The following is an 18,067-nucleotide window of genomic DNA, read 5'->3' on the forward strand; positions in this document are numbered from 1 at the left end:
GGAGTGTGGGGGGGGGGGGGATACTAGTGCCTTATCCCAATATTTTTTAATTCAATAAGAAAATAAAATTGAACATAAGTTGGTAAATAAAATTGGTAAAAAAAAAATGAATTTGATGAATATAAATGATAAAGTAGAATTGATTCGAATTACGAATTTTTGTATTTGTGAGAATAATTATTATATGAGATATATAAATGTTTTAAAAAGTAATGATATGAATTTTGTAATTTTCTTTACATATAAAATAAATTGTTCTAGTTATGAATGTGAGAGTTTTTTTTTTTTTTTTACATAGTATAAACTCGTTGGACAATTTTGTGTTTGAAAAATTTCAAATCATGATTTGAAATTTTCAAATCATGTTTTTTGGAGAATTTGAGCTCATGATATTAAATCATGAGATTAACTCAGCTTGAAATCGCATGTCCAAATGCTAATTTCATCTCATGATTTCATATTACGATATGAAATCGCATATCCAAACGCCTAAGAAAATCCAAATATAATCTTTTGAGTACTTTTGGATTTAGGACTGATCTCACATTTCCCCCCAGTTAAATTCACATCTTTTTAGTCACGTGCTAAGTAGGCGTTTGGACATGTGATATGAAATCATGAGAAAAAATCATCGTTTGAACATGCGATTTCACGCTGATTTCATCTAATGAGATGAAATCCCATGAAATCATGATTGTGAATTTCAAGTCATGATTTGAGATATTTCAAATACAAAAATTGATCCATAAGTTTATATTCTGTAAAAACAACCCCACATTTATATCTACTAACCATTTATTTCATATGTAAATAAAATTTATAATTTATACCATTACTTTTTAAACCATTTACATCTCATATAATGATTATCCTTACTAACATAGATTTTATTATTACTTCAAATCAATTTCTACTTACCATCTATATTCACCAAATTCATTAATTTTTATCAAATTTATTTACCAAGAAAATTGATCAACAAATGACTCAAATTAACAACGTTGGTTCTTCTTTTTAGTCATATGAACGAGAAATGAAAGTTCAACGTGAGAAAATTGTCTGTACTATATGAGAGGACTATGTTAAAGACTAGTACACCACAACTTATATATGTTTAATTTTTTTTAATGAATTAAAGCTTGATCAATAAATATTATATTTAAAAAAAATATCCTTGTGATAGTGTATTATAAGATTTTTTAAACTTTTATTTATTTGGTAAGATTGTATAAAGAATTTAGACAATTTTAATAGTTTTACAACTCATGTGGTTTTTATGTTTATGAGATAACATACAACATAAAAAGTCCAAATCGTATGTCCAAATAAAACGTCAACTTCATCTCATGATTTCATGTCATGATTTCAAATCATAAATTCATATCGCATTGCCATACGAGCAAGTCAAATTATTATTATTATTGTTATTATTATTGTTGTTGTTTTCTTTTTTAAATTTTTTGTTGTAATTATTATTACCTTGACTAAATAAAAGAGTAACATGTTACAAACTGTCACGATCCAAAGTACACCCTAGGCGTAACATGATGTATAGAACCCCGAAAGGCCCTATACAAGCGACATAGCATACATCATACTAGAAATAAAGATTTCAAAAAAAAATAATTTATATCATAAAAGAGTTTGACAAAGCGGAAGTCTAACACAAGTCTCAACAAGCCATCTACTAACTCAAAATAAGTGGTTGGGATGTAAACATACACCACGTACAAAGTCTGGAAATGGAATTGACATGAAAGCAATAAAAACTCTCGGCCATCGGATCATGAGGACTCACCAATCTTCAAATGCCCAAAAGAATCAACTAGCCACGAGTATGAGGAATAGGAGCATCGGACCTTACGTTAGTGAAACAATGTAGGCATAAGTATGCATTAGTATATGAAATTTACAAAATATGATAGCAATGCATAAGAGTTATAAAATCATGCTAAAAAGGACTTTACATGACATGCAATGACCAAGATAAATCATAACATAAAAGGATTAGAAAACATAAGTCATAATCATGGGCAATGGAACCATAATATCTTTAAAACACTTGTGAGATACTTTAAAGTAACTTTAGTTCATTATTGTGGGAAGCTTACCATATAACCGACATAGATCATGTGAGCTATAACATGGAATCCGATGTGTATCCCACGCCGAAAAGAGATGTCCTCACTTGCCAAGGTAAGAACCATGAGTCTAATCTAAAGTGGATCCACTAACTAATGTCTATATGAGACAATCCTATGGTGGCACAAAGTTACGAGACTTAGGGATTGTTACTAAAGGTCCACATATGCTACACAAAAAACTTCATCCCAAAAAACCACTCGGTGCTAAGTAAAATCCCACAAAATAGTCAATAGTCCTTAGTCATATTCATATTATCATCCATGGAAAGGTACAATTACACAACCAATCCAAGCTAGAGTTCATGTCACGGCACACCCTAGACATGACATGTCGTATAAGACTTCGAGAGACCCTACACAAGCCACTTAGCATACATCATACAAGATAATAGAAACAAAAAAGTTTAAAAGATAGCATTTCATACAAAAGAGTCCGACAAAAATGGAAGTCTAAACATAAGTCTCAAAGTCATCTATTACATCATAAGGAAAGTGATTGAGACATAACTCATACATCACATACAAAGTCAAAAATGGAAATGACATGAAAGCAATAAAATACTCTTGGCCCTCAGATCATGAGGACTCACCAATCTTAAGATGCCCAAAAGAATCAATTAGCCACGAGTATGGGGAATAGGATCGTCAGACCCTACATTAGTGAAATAATATAGGCACAAATATGCATTAGTACATGGAATGTACTAAGTATGAGGTAATATGCATAAACATAGGCATGATAACATTAGTAACTTAAAACGAGTAGGCGTGATCATTATGGAACATTTAAAAGCTTTAAAGAAAAGATGACATGCAAATCATGAAAACATGGTCTAAGTTTATTAAGAATTTTTTTGGAGAAAACCTATTCATTATGTGGTATATTAGCTTTAACTGACAATAATACCATGAAAACTATATCATGGAATCCGGTATATCTCTCATACCAAAAGAAGGAGAAACTACTTGCCAAGATAAAATTTATACCTATCATCATTTGCTAAAATGGATCCACTTGCTAGGTCATTAATTTAAGACATCCTACGAGAGCACGTAGTTTGGGACTAGAGGTTGCTACTAGAGACTATCCTATTTGAGCCTCCACCTCAAATCTCTTTCGATGCTAAGTCTAAAATCCAACAGAATAGATAAGCATGGTAAATGGTGATCCGAGGTCTTATTTTATTATTTAAGTCCGTGCTTCTGATCATTTGAATGATATTTTGTGGTAGGTTCAAATCAACCAATGATGCCTACAAGTGAGTGTTGTTTGTACTGATACTACTCTTGTTATGCCACTTGGCATAGTCTGGTTGCAGGAACCAGAGATGTTTCATAGGTGATGATGATAGTGATTTCCGATAGTTTCTACTCCTCTTTTCTCATGGTGGAAGCTATGTCGTAATATTTTCTTTTAGTCATTGTGTCTCCTTAGTCGCTCTTGTACCTATGTAGACTAGTTCCTTAGAAAGAGTTTCTTTTCAGGTGTTATAAAAAATGATGTTTCTATACTCTAGTTCATGGTTATGCATGCAATTTGTTAGGGAAATTCTTATTTATTTTCGTAATGTCCGTGTTAAAATTTGATGGTAAATATTCTCCTATCTAGATGTTAGAGTTGGTGTCAGCACGGCTTGATGAGTTGTATCGTGACAATCCAAATCCTAAATAAGGAAATACTCTGATAATTTAGTTAAATGTCCTAATTTAGACAATATTGTTAAATATGGTGCTCCTGATTTAGAACAAAAACAAAATCAAATAAAATGAAACATCCACAAAAATTATAGTAAAATTCTTTCGGAAGTAAATTGTTATATATGTATATTACTTTAAGCATTAAAATCTGGATGAGTCAAATCAAATGAATAAAATAAAATCAAAACAACCAGATATATATCATAATAATCCTGGAAAAACTCTAACTGAAATTAAAAATACTAAGTAAGGTAATACAGTTTTGAATACGATATCTCCCTAATGATCTAATTAGACCAACACATGTGATTGCATAAAATGAAAGGCTAAAACAATCTCCCCTTTTATCTCATGCAATGTTTATTTTCAGCTTGAATATTTCACTCACCCATTTAGAGGTGTTCACAATTTGAATAAAAATCGAATCAAGCTAATTAAAAATGAATTTTATTTGGATATAATTTGGTTTGGTTTTAGATTCTTAAAAATGGATAGTATTTGATTTGAGTTTGATTTTGTTAAAAAAATGAAGAAATAACCGAACTGGTAAGTTATATACATATATTTTATTATTATACATGCATAATATATATTATTTTTATAAATAATTTTCAATATCTTACATATATGTTTTCTTTTAAATTTATTTAGGAAAGCAAAGTCAAAAACGTCCGAGATGAGAACATTTATCTTATTGGTTTCATATATATGAGTGTCTATGATAATTTTTTGTGGGACTAGGAATGTCATTGTCTCTTCCTTCTAGGCCAAAGTGGTGAATTTTGAAGCTTTATTCACAATAAATTTAGTGATTGAAAGTTCTGTAATGTTAGTCGTTCTAACTATTTTTTGTTTTGAATGTATTTTTTTTTATTTTTTTTGTGCATATTTAATAACTTAACAAAACCGAACTGAAATCGATAACAATTAACAACCAAATCGATAATGTGTGTATATATATATATTTGATTTATCTTGGTTTTGATAATTAAAAAAAAAATTAAATTGATTTGATTTTAAACGATAACCGATCCAATCGATCCGTGAACACTCCTACACCCATCTATGCAATATCTTTTTATATTATTTTGTGTGTAAAATGTAAATAGATATTAGATTTCTGATTATTAATAATAAAATTAAATTGTCTTATTCTTCTCTTCTATTTCATCATAGAACATTATTGACTTATATATTCAATTAACACTTTTTACTCTTTCTTTTTAATCTCGAAAATAATATTATTTTATATAGGCAAATTTTGCTACATGGACTTTTTTCTTCCTCTGAATATCATGTTTTCTAAGTAAAAAAAAAAAAAACTATAAAGATTAATAATGTAGCCTAAAATAGGTATTTTAAAAAATTAGTTGACATGTATAATATTTTTCACCCTATATAAATACATTCTTTTGCCAAAGCCTTTTCAATTCATTCCCCCTCCCCCCACTCATAATGGCCAGTGTGCTAAGCAAGACATTTCTTCTTTCTTTCCTCCTCATTTGCTTGGTGTTGTCACCGCCACAAACTAGGGCGGTGATAACATGTGACACGGTATTCAGCGACTTGAAACCGTGTCTTAGTTATGTGTTAGTTGGTGGAAATGTACCAACAGAATGTTGCAACGGGCTTAAATCTCTTATTACTAATGCAACTACCACCGAGGATCGCCAGATGGCATGCTCATGTGTGAAGAATCTCGCCACGGCGGCAACGGATGAACAAGTTGATCGTGCCGCTAGTCTCCCCGGAAAATGTGGTGTCAATGTTCCTTTTAAGATTAGCCGTGATGTTGACTGCACAAAGGTGAAATGAAAAAAAAGAGGTTGATCTATGAACAAAAAATAGTGACTTATATATATGATAACATATTAGTTATATAAAAATTTAAAAGTAATTATTTTGTTTGTTTATGGGTTTATGTGTAAATTAACGTTTATTTGAGGGGATCACCTCAAATTAATTATACAATATGAAAGAAGAGAAGGGACATTATTACCTTATAGTTCTTGTTTTAGAGATGAATTCAAAAATTGAAAATGTGTGAAATATTATTCTTATTAGAGTGTTAAGTATATCATAGTGTGTCTAGCTCGTTAAAACCTTACAAAAAAATTAACTAGTAGAAATTTTAGTGAAGAGAAAAAAATATATAAATATATAATAATACACATTTTGAATGTATTGTTAAAACTGTTAAAAAAAATTCAGTGGGAGAAAAACCTTATCAGGAAAAAAGAGTATTGTTATATTCAAATTACATTGTAAAAGGTATAAGCGGTCATTGTCAAATATTTTACAAAACTAAATTGCAGTCGATCTTCACAATGTATAAGGGGAAACTAAAGGGGTTAAAATTGTTTGATTTTATAAATCTAAGGATGCTTTGTTGAAAACAATTAATTATATTGTTGGATGAGGGATGCATTAAATCAGTGAATTTCTAAAAGAATTAAGTTTTTTAAAATTGGGATAGGTGATTTGACTACGAGCTTGCCTCTCTCCATCAAAATTAAGGATAATTTTGTGTCAAAAATATAAAAGGAAAAAGTTATATGTATACCAAAAATTATAACGAAAGGGATATATTTGAATCGAATATATAACGATCAATATATTTAAATTATTTTAAAAGTACAGAGTATATTCATGTTTTTTTTCTCCTAAATGAAAGTAGCTTTAATAAGGGACAAGGGTAAAAACATTACCCGTTTTACTTTTATTTATTAGTTTAATTTATCTCTCGTTATTTATAAGGTACTCTTACTATTACTAAACTTAACACGTTTGTCCCTATTTGGATAAACTTTCCAAATCAACCAAAATTATTAATTGAAATAACCCATTTCGAATGGACCATCTTAACCCAACCCGACCCACTAAATTAAAACCCAAATTTGATCTTTTGATTAGTTTTGAATTTAGGATTAAACTCACACTTTTTTTTCTAGTTAAACTCGCATCTTATTACTCACGTACTAAGTCAAACAACTATTTTATTTTTTAACCTTATTTTTATTATTATTGTTATTATTATCTTGACTAAATTTAAAGGGAAACATGTTACAAACATAGTTAAAGAGTAAACTTATGTGTCAAATTAGGAGAGATAGGCTCACATTGAAAGTAACATTTTCTTCAATACACAACAATTCAATCATAATAGTCTAATAAATTCACATGTTAAATTTATTTCTAAATTATGCTAAAATAAATAAATTTAGTCTTATTTTATAATTTAAATGAAGGGTAAATTAAACCTTTCACATAATTCAACAGAAAATTTAACCATCACCACCTACACCACTAAGAGGAAATGTGCTAAAGAAATTGAACATGTAATATAAATTACTATTTTAATGTAAGTGTATAGTCGCATATTGTTCAAAGGAGGAAGTAAAAGTAATTGGTGATAGAGTTGATAGCTGTTATGAATCTGCCCCAGCCCAATAAGGATATCAACAAGGATATCTCACAAATAGATATTGGATCAAGTAGGCCCAATAAAAGCAATAAGGTCAGGCCTTTACAAAGGGTAAATTAGAATCTAGGCTGAGGGTATGTTCGTTAATAGAACATGGCATCACTATCAGAGGGCATCATAGGAATTATGTGCAAAGACATTTATGTGTTTCTCATCCTCAATTCTAGAGTCTAAGTGTAATTCGGTAGTTTGATTATTGCAATTAGAATCTTAAAGTTGTAATAGTGTTCGAGTGCTCTTATTAATATAATGAAGATTTCGGTTTGTTACGGTGTGGAGAGAGAAAAAGAGAAGAAAGGGTGACATGGTGGTAAACTTTGATCCCTATTGTGGCTATACAATTTTTTTGATATCTTTTTTGAAAAATCAATTAAAATAACTCCTAATAACAGATAAGTATCATGTAAATTGAGGTGGAAGTATAACAAATACCTTTGTTCCAATGATTTTGTTTGATTAAAACTTGACATGTATGCGGCTATATAAATTTTTGGGATAGACACAAGCATCCTTTTAAACTATATAATCGAAATTTCAGAGATATACCTAAACTTATACTAATGTCCTATGAAAAAAATGTTACGTACACTTGCATATAATTATTATAAATTCGAGAGTTGAAAGACAATTCAAAATGAAATTTAGTGTTAATTTATTTATGGGTGATTGTGTATTCTTCGTAACTTGCGAAGGGGCATATCTCAATTTCAGGGGTCTATCTCAAAGGGAAATATAGCTCACTTCTATTGGTTATAGAGGGTGCTTATTGATAAGCTAAGAGAGGTTTTGAATTGATAGCAAATGAAGATGCGGGAGTAGTTTTGGTGGAGGACAAGATGCGAAAATATATAAAAATCAAGATAGTTTGGATATGTGAAGAGGAGATGTACGAATATCCTAGCGGGGAAGTGTGAGATGTTGACTATGGATTATTTTAGGAGAGGTAGAGGTAGGTTGAAGAAGTATCATAGAAATGTAATTAGAAAGGAGATGACACAATTTCAGTTTATCAAGGATATGATCTTAGATAGAAGAGTATGAAGGACACAAATGAGGGTAAAATGTTAGTAGGTAGTAGTGCATTGTCTTGTGATCTATTCATATTAGTAGTCGTAGTATTGTTTTGATAGTTTCTTGTCTTTAGGTTTCTCTTACTATATGTTGTTCCTTGTCCCCAAATTATCATGTTTTATTGTAGCTTATGGTCAGTTACTATTTTTTATTTTTTTTGTACTTTCATCACTTTGTTTATGACTGCATGCTTTGAAATATTTTTCCTTAAGCCGAGGAGTTTTCGCAAATAACTTCTTTACTTCTAAGATATAGATAAATTTTGTGTACATTCTACTCTCTTCAAATCTCACCTCACTTTGTGAGATTACAATAAATATATTATTATTGTTAGATCTCTACCTGTCTACCATAAAAAGTCTTCAAGGCAAAATTAGGTAGTATCAAAACTAGTGCATTAGCTTTGTGAGGGGTTCACTAATAACTCCACAACCTTTTATAAACCACGTGTAATATATTGGTAGCCCCAAAAATCCCCCCAAACTATTATATAGTAATAGATTTTTGGCCAAGCTTACACTGATTCTATCTACTTTTGGATCTGTTGAAATATAAAGTGAACCCTCTAAGTTTGGGATTTGGGAGTCCATTTTATTAACTTCCTAGTAATAGCTACTGTTTTAGCCTCATTGCAAATGTATTTATATTTAGCAACTTTTTTCTTCTTGTTAGGTTCAAGATTAATCCATATATATATATGCTCCCAAGTCCTAAGCAATTAATGGCCATTACCATGCATGAAGATAAGAACATAATAGTGTTCCCTTTTAACGTTGTTTGGTTGGTTTTGAGGTTTAAAAGATAAAAAGGACTTTTGATATATACATGTATCTCGAGATATATGAGGTAAAAATTAGGTGTAATTTGTTCTACATCTATTGTATACAAATGGATTCGCATGTATATGTGATCATAAAAAATCTCGGTCGCCTCTCTCTCACTTCGCCCGTCACTTTCCTATGTAACTGATGTCCTAGATACATGTGAATCGCACCGATATATACATACATATATACATGTATTTAGTGTGATTCACATGTATCTGGGATACACAACAAATCTTGCTCGTATTTCTCCTCATTTTAGTGTATTTTGTAGCAAAATACATGTATCTAAGTGTATCTTCCTCAACATATGGTAGGAAACTCTTAATTAGTGGTAAAATACATAATATTTTGAAAGTATAGGTAATAATAATATATATGGTAGTAAAGTATGTCTAATTATGTCGTTTTTCCTAAAATTTATCATATATGCCCCAATATTTTTCACAAATACAAAATATAAATTACATTATATTAGAAAAATAATTAGTTTCAAATTTTTTCTTACTTTTTTCATTCACACTTTTACCCCGTAAATTATGACCGAAATTCCAACGATACACTTTAACTTAACTCGGGTCCTATTACCCCTTTGACTTCAATTTTTTTTGTATTTTTTTAAACTTTTTGTGCTAATGTGGCACCTTCAACCAGGTAAAGTTAGCTGCATTGTATAGCACGCGCACACACGCACGCGTACGCCCCCCACACACATTGATGCTTTTGATATAACAATAGATTAATTAGTATTTTATATTTATTAATTTAAAATAAAGACAAGTATTATACATTCAAATGTTGCGAAAAGAAACATTCATAATTATATAATATTCGAATCTTAATATAATTTAAAATCAAGTGTTTTAATGTTGACATACATCCTTAAAATCAAGCATTTTAACCTACAACGAGAGTAAGACCAATTTCAATTTCACTTGACATTGTATGGGATTTTAGAAGTTTAGGAGGGTAATAATCACAACTCTTCATAGTTTAGGTATTAAACTAATAAAATATGAATAATTTAGGTACTACCTCTATATAAATATATTCCCTTGCCAAAGTTCCTTCAATACATTCAAAAATCTTTGATCATTCAATTACCAATCCCTACAATGAATATTGACTCTACAATACTAATGAGGAAGAAATTACTTCTATTTTGCCTCCTCATTTACATGGTGGAAATGTATCGGAAGAATGTTGCAAGTCCTTCATATCATGTTTAAATAACGCGACTACAACTTCAGACCGCCAAATTATTTGTTCATGCATAAAGGATCTTTTCTTCACAGCCACCAACATACTAGTTAAACGTACCGCTAGTATCCCTGAGAAATGTGGAATCAAGTTTCCTTTCAAAATTAGCAAGGATGTTGATTGCTCAAAGGTTCTTTGAAAGAAAATAAGGTCACTCTTTCTATATGTATATAATGAATAAAACTAATGTGTTTAGTGATCTTGATGAAGAATAAACAGTTTTATCTATGAAAAACTTTTATTAAAAGGTTTAAATATACCTCTGAATAATACAATTTAAAATAAATAGATTTTTCGGCTTATTTATATTCATGTTACTATATAAATGATTTAGATATATATTCTTTTCGATTGATTGAAGTGAAATAATCAACTTTACTTTTATATATATATATATAAACACATGGATATTTTGATCCTTCTCACTTAGTTTAGAGGTATATTTAGTCATTCTTACACATAATTTTTTTTAAAATTTCTTAATTCAAGCCTAATTTAGGTTTATTGCCTTTATGATCAAATTTATTTTTTACTAAATGTCATGCTCGAGCTTACACCCTGGGCGTGGCCGACACTTGAGAACCATTGTTGGTTCCCAAGCGAATCCTTCACCTGACTGACTACTTAGCGGAAGACTTACTCAAGCAATAAAAGGCTTAAAAACAGAATTTTTGAATATTTAGACTCAAAGTAAAAACTCAACTCAAACTGTCTGTAAAATACTCAATAATATAAGTATAATAGTTTGCAAAAACATATCAAGGAAAAGTAAATATTGAAAGACTCATCAACTCTATCTATCTATGAAGCCTCTATTACTAAAGATGGATGCCGGGACAAGACACACGATATCTCAAGACAATTGACCAGAAAATAAATGTGAAGTCCTCAGAATGCAAAGAGGCTCACATAAGCTATCTGAATTGCAAAGTGATCTCAACAAAATGCATGTTGATGATCTGAACACCTGTATCTGCATCATAATAAGATGTAGGTCGAATAACAGCAGTACATCGAATGTACGGGTATGTAATATGGTTAATAGAAAAATAACTTGACTGAAAGCCACTCAACTGAATCAATGCATGAACATGAAGTGAAAACCATTTAAACTCTACAATAAGATATGCAATAAAAGCAATATGAAAATAATATACTTTACTTTGTGAGGAGTCTCTCTAACCAACAACCATTATACTGTAACTGTTTTGATTGCTGGCAGCAGTATCATTACTTGTAAATTTATGATTGTTTGAATTATTATTGGCTTAATTAGCTTTAGAGCAATGTTCCACTGATGGCAAAAACATAGGAAGATAATTATATTTTCATGAATTGTGTGGATTTCGATCCCTGCTATTTTGTTATTATTATCAGAAATTTAAATGGTAGTTTTCTAAGAATCAATTTGTGGGGGTTCAAATCGCCGCAAAATAACCCCCACTACTTGTTACAGGGGTTAGTGAAAAAACCCCACAATTTAATTATGGCAGATCTAACCCTGGGATTGCTGAAACCTCTGTTACAACAAACTGCGGGGTTTTTTAACCCCCATAGTATATAAAATAAACCCCCTCTATTTTGGCTCTTTTTTGTAGTGTATCCTAGATAAATGTGAATCACATCGATACATACATATACATGTATCTAGTGTGAAAGTGTAATTCACATGTATCTGAGATACAAAATGAATCTCACTCATATTTCTTTCATATTTAATGTATTTGGTAGTAAATTACATGTATCTAAGTGTATTGAACTCACTAAATTTTTTGTCAGTTTTTAAAAGTCTCCCCATTCTTTGTAAAATGTTTGATTCCTCCACTATTTATACGTATATTTATATATATTTGTAGCCTCATTGTATTATTAGTAGTGGATTCAATTTTTTTATTAAACGTGTTCAAAAAATAAAAATATAATATCTGAAATTTAAATTTAAAATCTCAAAATGAGATTTAAACTTTCTTAACTGATGTTATTTTTTACTAAGAAGGTTCGAGTGAATACTAGCTCTCTTCTAGATTCGCCCTAGGTATGATATTATCGCTGAAAAAATTGATTTCCTAGCCACAAAACTTAACGTGGTTTGCATTTTCATTTTAACTTTCTGATAATAGTATTTAATTATATTTAGCAACCTTTTTCTTGGCGTTAGGTTTTAGATTATTATTCTAAGTGGGGCAGGTTGATGATAGGGGTGGATCCAAGGGACCGAGGAGCGATGGTGTTCACCTAAATCCTTTTTAGAAAAAATGAAGGAAAAATTATCTAAATACACATCTTATTTTACCATATATAATCTCTAAAATTTCCTATCATTTAAAAAAAATTCAAAAATTCTTTCTCGGATACATCACTCTTTTCTCATTGTTACATCCTAACCCCCTCTCGGATACATCCCTCCCATCTCTAATACATTCCTCCCCTCTCGAATATATCTCTCACCTATGTATCTGGATGTCCTATCCCCTCTCTGATACATCCCTCCCCTCTCGGATACATCCCTCACCTATGTATCCAGATGTCTGCTAATGTATTCGAAAGTCCAGTGATATATCCGGAACTCCAGTAATGTATCCGAAATTCATAAATTTTAAGGAATTTCTGTAATTTGGAAAAGAGAAGGGAATTAATGTAATTAGCTCTTAACAATATGAGATTTAGGTAAATTATAAAAAATAAATGTATATATGTAATTATAAATAATAATATATTTTCTATGAAGATTGAGGTTGATAGGAAATAACTTGTGAAGCACATTTACATAGACTTGTATATAAATATATACATTCTCTTAGCAAAAATCCTCAAATACACTTTGAAGAAGAATTCTTTGATCACTCAACTAATAATATAATTCCTACAAAAGTTAGTGACTCTACAATGCTAAATAGCAAGAAGTTACTTCTATCTTTCCTCCTCATTTGCATGGTTGTGATGCCACCACCAGCTAAGGTGGTGGCGATCACATGTGGTACAGTACACAATATCATGCATCCATACTGTCATAAGTATGCATTGTTTGGTGAAAGTTTTCCGTCAGAATGTTGCAACGAGCTTAAATCTCTCATATCTAATATAACTATCAGTGCAGACCGTCAAAGTGTGTGTTCGTGCATGAAGGGTTTAGCCTCCACTGAAAAACAAGTGAACCGTCTGGCTAGTATCCCTGAGCTATGTGGTGCCAACCTTCCTTTCAAAATTGGCAAGGATGTTGATTGTTCAAAAGTGAATTGAAGAAAAGAATGACTTAGTGGTTACTCTTTAGCGTATGAGCTACCTAATAATTAAAAATATTGTGTTCCTTGTTATGATTTATGTGTATATTATATGGAATCACCTTAAATAAATAATGCTAATGTTGTATTTATATAACTATTCTTATGAAGAGTAAAAGGTGTTGAAAATCTTACAGAAAATACCTTTATCATGAATACTGATATGGAGTTCACCAACGCTTTTACTTCACCACGAACTTATTTTTCCAACAAAAGGAATCCCTTATAGTTCTATATCTATGAGAATTCTTACATTCTTTAAACTTTATCTAAAATAGAAAACTATTTTGGTTCAGTTTCCCTGAAAAAGCACTTTTGGCTGTTTGAAAGGAAACTGAAAATTAATTTTTCCTGAAAATATATTTATTTAATAGTATTTGATGATTTTATTAAAATTAAAGATAAATAACAATGTTTAAGTGATATAATAATATTTAGTTAAGAGTTCAGATGTAATAAAGGAAATGACTTTGATCACTAAGTAACCTCCAAGATTGATGACAAAATTAAATTAAAAGACCATCTAATATCCAAATACAAGTCTAGTGCTAAAGTGTAGTGTATCTAGAAGGAATAAAGACAGTAGATGCAAAAAAGAGTTGGAATCCAGCCATATGATCTTTTTCAAGGTGTTAACCTTTGATAAAAAGACAAGCTCTAATAAAAGAAACTATGTACTAACAATTATTTCAAGGAATCTGATTTCTAGAGTCGTATTAGAACAAAAAGTAAATAACATATGATTTTTCATGGAAAATTTTCTTACTTAAGGGAATTAAAAATCACGATCTACATTGTGTAAGATTTTCAATAACCTTCACTAACTTCAAAGAGCGGTTTCAGATTGCAACTTTATAATCTAAGGGACTAACTCTAGTACCTTAACTCAACAGGTAACTCTAACTGTTGTAGCAACTCTGCAAGAAGATAAACTCTCTTCTTATTTCAAACCTCACAATGATCACACCTTTAGCAATGTTTATGTGCATTATGATGAGATTTGCATTCATGTTGGGTTGTTAGTTTCTCTCCTACTCTATTTATGGTAACCTTAGTCCCATTCTAGGATGAATGTTCCCAAGGGGGAGATATTGTACCACCTCAGAAATCAGAAGTTGAGTTCGAGTTAGAAAAGTTCAAATTTTTTTTGCAGAAAGTCTGGTGCTACGACTTGACCTACAAACCTTCGAGAGTTCTACGGGTCGTAGGAAGGGTTTTGTAGGATCTTGTTTGAATTTTTAGAAATTTCAAAGTCTCTAATGATGAGTTACGATTTGATAAGATAAGTCGTCGAATGGACAACGAACTGTAGGTGGTATCCGTAGGATGTTTATGTACTTATGGATTTTGGAGGATACGTGATTTACGGTTAAAGACTACGATTCATAGTCTTGGTTACGAGTCGTAGAAGGGTCTCGTAGAATTAAGACTGGACTTAGGTAAAAAAATTGTACAAGTGAGGTCTACGGACCGTAGACCAGATGAAGAGTCGTAGGACTTATTCAAATTTTCAAGCTACAGTCGAGGATCTATGGTTTGAAAGGACAGAACGTAGTCCGCCCTACAGACCGTAGACCCCTAACCGTAGGTATGTCTGACTGTTAATTCATAAGGGTATTTGGGTCTTTTCTTATGCACTCAATGCCTATACATTGTCGTTTTGATCCTATTTCTAATCCCCGTAACTGATTTTCAATTCCTAAAACTACTCAAACCCTCTCATTCTCTCAAAATCCAATTATCATGTCCATCCTCTCCAATTCTCTCTCAAGCTCAAGGAAGAAAAGCTAGGGTTTTAATCTTTAAGGTTTTCTCCCTCTGTTGCTCTGCTAGGCTTTGATATCAAGGTATGCGGGAATTCACCAATGGATAACCTTTCATCAATTGGGTCCCAAAAGGGTTTTAATCTCCAATGTCAATTTCACCCAATTCTTATGGGGTTTCATGTCAATCTTCATGTGTCCAATTTATTATTATTCAATTGTTGATTTATACTTTATTATGTATGATTTGACTTAAATACATGATGTATAATTTATTTCATATGGACCGATGCTTATACGTTGATTTCTACTTATGAACTATGAAATTATGATTATGAACTTGATAAGATATCTATGCATGTTTTATGAAAAGATGAATTATGACTTAAGGATACTTTTCAAGTTAACCATCAATGATTTGTGAAAGGTTTTCTCACAATTGAAAGGAAATCATTATTTAGCTGCTTAGAGAGGTACTTGTCTATAAATTACTTTATGAAATCATGGTTTTGAAAGGAGCTAATCTTATATGATCTTATGATTTTGATTGGTGGTTGATTATTGTCTTTCCTAATGTTATGCTTTAAAAATTGACTTTATCTATTCCGTGGGGATTTAACTTAGCACCGAGAGAACGGTCACGACTCGAGCCTACACCCTGGACGTGGTCGGTACTCGAGAACCATTGTTGGTCCCCAAGCAAACCCTCATTCTGACTACAAGTGGAAAACCAACTCAAGCAATAATAGGCATAAAACTAAATTAAATCCGCTAAACTCAAGTACTCAACTCATAAGGTCTGGAAAATACTAATAGAAATACTTATAGTTTGTAAAACAACTCAAAAGAAAGTAAATACTAAAAGACCCCTCAACTCTAACTATTTATGTAGCCTCTATTACTCAAGATTGATGTCGGTACAAGACCTATGACATCTCAAGACACTGACTAGAAAATAAATGTGATGTCTCCTAGAATGCAAGGAGGCTCACCCAAGCTATCTGAACATATTGATGACCATGAACACCTGTATCTACATCATAATAAGATGCATGTCGAATGATATCAGTCATTTAAATGACGTGTATGTAAGAAAACTGAATACATAAATATAACTGAACTGATAAGACTGGAGAATACTCACCTTAACTCAACTCCAATACAAAAGCAATAATAAGAGATGCAATGTTTAAAGCTTCATAAATAGAATATATTAACTCAAGGATGTATATAAAAATACAATAATTTAGGATTAGAGTTTCAAAAAGGATCCGGAACTCAAGAACTCAAAATCAACTCAACAAAAGCTCTTGAACTTTTATCTTAAACTCACTTTAGTTTTGAATGTGAATTAGGAAATGTGATTAGAACATGTAGGAATTCTCAAAGGTAAATGGAGCCTTCAGGAGCTAATACAATGAAGGGAAACATAGCCACAACTTAAAGGAACATACGCCGGATGAAACAAAGAAAAGAATCGGCCAGTACTCTTTGGCGTACTGCTGGCGCGCCACCCCAGGGTCTGAACTTCAGAAATCAGGCCTTGGAGTACTGCTGGTGCGTCGTGCCAGGGCCTGAACTACTGAAGTTCAACCTTGGCACTATCATGGCGCGCTGCCCCAGGCCCCTCTCCAGCAATCCGACTAATTTTCATGCTTAAATTAGGATCCTAACTCGTTTAGAATAGGGAAAATTCTCCTAAACTCTTCTTAATTCTCAAACTCAACATGAATACATGAAGAATTCTACTCAACTTTTTTTGGGAACACAACTTTTACCAAAGATCCACAACACCAACTAATTCACAACCTACATTGTTAAAGGATTTAACAACAATCAAGAACTACTCAAGAATCCCTTAGATACAACGATTTCATGGGTAAATTAGATGTATGACGTGAGGCTAAACAAGTCCAATACTGTGAGAAGCCTTACATACCTGAAAAGAACAATTTTCTTGGCGAAACTCAATAAATCTTGAAGAACACTTGAAAACGTAGTTTTTCTCCTCTTGGAACCTCACTCTAATTTCTCTAAGTTTTAGGAATGTGAAAAAGTGGTTTAGCATCTGATTATACCTTTAATTGGGTGACGAAATATGTGTCTAGGCTTAGCAGGAAAAGTAAAAGACCAAACTACCTTTCTAAAAATGAATGAAATACCTTAAATAGAGAGGCTTCACTCAAACGGGCATAACTTTTTACTCCGAGCTCGAAATTAAGAAAACTTGACGACATTGGAAAGAGGACTCAAAGACCTTCAATTTGATAGGTTATGGGCCACCTAATTCTATATGTGCTAAGAGATATGATCATTTGAAGTTGACCCAAGTAATATATCTTATTGAAACTTAATCGGTAAGAAAACTTTCAACTCAACTTTGTACTAGGGGATTCTAGTTGCCTTAATTTGTATCCAAAATCATTCCCACACTAAAGAATTGACCTTAGAATTTAAGAACAACTAAGAATCACTCGGTACGACCATATACACAAATAAGGAATAGTTCGGGCCTTAGCTTAGAAATTTTCGGGGGTGTTAG

Source organism: Solanum tuberosum, unplaced genomic scaffold (assembly GCF_000226075.1).
Source record: "Solanum tuberosum cultivar DM 1-3 516 R44 unplaced genomic scaffold, SolTub_3.0 scf00266, whole genome shotgun sequence".
NCBI lineage: Eukaryota > Viridiplantae > Streptophyta > Magnoliopsida > Solanales > Solanaceae > Solanum > Solanum tuberosum.